We start from the raw sequence: 1473 nt of genomic DNA, 5'->3' as shown, positions 1-1473 counted from the left end.
ACTCCAGTGTTAATACAGCTGCATTGGCTCCCAGTCAAAGCACGTATCATGTATAAACAGTGTGTTATGGTGTATCAGGCATTGAAGTTTGGGAGGCTTAATTATTTGTGTGATATGCTCGTGGACTTCCGAATAGATAGTGATATAGCCTTGCGGCACAGTACTGAAGTGAATAGACTATTAGAGCCAAGGTTTTATAGAGAATCTGGGCGTAGAGCGTTTGTTAATAGTGCTCCCCGTCTTTATAATAGACTTCCTGAGAATGTTAAAATGGCTGAAACTACGACCATCTTCAAGAAGAGACTGAAGACACACTTCTTCACTGCTTCGTATGACTTGGAGAATGCAGTGATGAAATCAGATTTTGGACTCTAGATATTCTACGTGGGGGGCTTGGAGAGCCGTCATCGGCTGAAAGCCCCTAGAAGCCATCACCTAAGTAACCTAAGTAAGTGTGTGTGTGTGTGTGTGTGTGTGTGTGTGTGTGTGTGTGTGTGTGTGTGTGTGTGTGTGTGTGTGTGTGTGTGTGTGTGTGTGTGTGTGTGTGTGTGTGTGTGTGTGTGTGTGTGTGTGTGTGTGTGTGTGTGCGTACAAGTGTGCGTGTGTGTGTGTGTATGTGTGTGTTTGTGTCTCTCTCTGTTTTTGTGATATTTCCTATGGAACTTAGGGACCCCAGAGACAACACGCGTCTCGGGGAGTCTTTCTTGGGCACTGGGGTACTTCTTCAACCTACTAATTTTACTAAATCTATAAGTGAAGTATTATTGGTTATACTGAGGACAAACAATCATACTATATTCATCACACGATCATCTTATTAACAAATTCATAACAATAAACAAATCTCCAATTCAAGGTAGTTGTGCAAGATATTTAATATAACCATCTGAATAGAAACAAAATAACTACATTACCCTCATTTTTACTACCTGCAACAATGTAAAGAGCTCCTCGACTCTAGTCAATTTAAAGAATGTAAAATGAAAATGTCATTAGTACAGCCTGGTTTCGATCCCTGGACCTTTGTGTTATGAGACCAACACGCTACCACTGCGCCACCCTGCTGTCAATACAAGATCAAGAATGAAAATGGGATTGGCAGTGCGTGGTTTTGATCCACGGACCTTCGGGTTTTGGGCCCAACGCGCTTCCACTGCGCCACGCTGCCATGAATGAAATAGAGCTAATTTTTCTATTTAAACTAACAGCTCTGCGGGACCTGATGTCATTCAGTGCATACCAGTGAATGATACAATTACTATCACTCTACTTTCAATGGCTTTCAGAAATTTGTAAAATATACCAATAGATAAACGTAAATACAATAACAAGTTGAAATAAACTAGTGATTGTTAAAAGTAAATAACTGGAGTCGTCTTCAATATCGTCTCACGCCTGTCGCATCAAGTTCTCTCCAGGTCCATCGCTACAAGACCTCGGGATTTTTTTTCTTTTTTCTTTTTGGTATGTGGG

General features: G+C 41.1%; 1 non-coding gene across 1 annotated transcript; it reads right to left on the bottom strand.

Moving 5' to 3' along the window:
* Positions 1-1096: 1096 nt before the first annotated feature.
* TRNAL-CAA (transfer RNA leucine (anticodon CAA)) lies at positions 1097-1168 on the bottom strand. The gene has a single exon. It is a non-coding gene; the product is annotated as a tRNA-Leu (tRNA).
* Positions 1169-1473: the final 305 nt, after the last annotated feature.

The sequence above is a fragment of the Oratosquilla oratoria genome, unplaced genomic scaffold (assembly GCF_046742065.1).
Source record: "Oratosquilla oratoria isolate Oo_2021 unplaced genomic scaffold, ASM4674206v1 SCAFFOLD158, whole genome shotgun sequence".
NCBI classification, from domain to species: Eukaryota; Metazoa; Arthropoda; class Malacostraca; order Stomatopoda; family Squillidae; genus Oratosquilla; species Oratosquilla oratoria.
The sequence above is the reverse complement of the archived record's forward strand: the minus strand, read 5'-3'. Positions and strand labels throughout refer to the sequence as shown.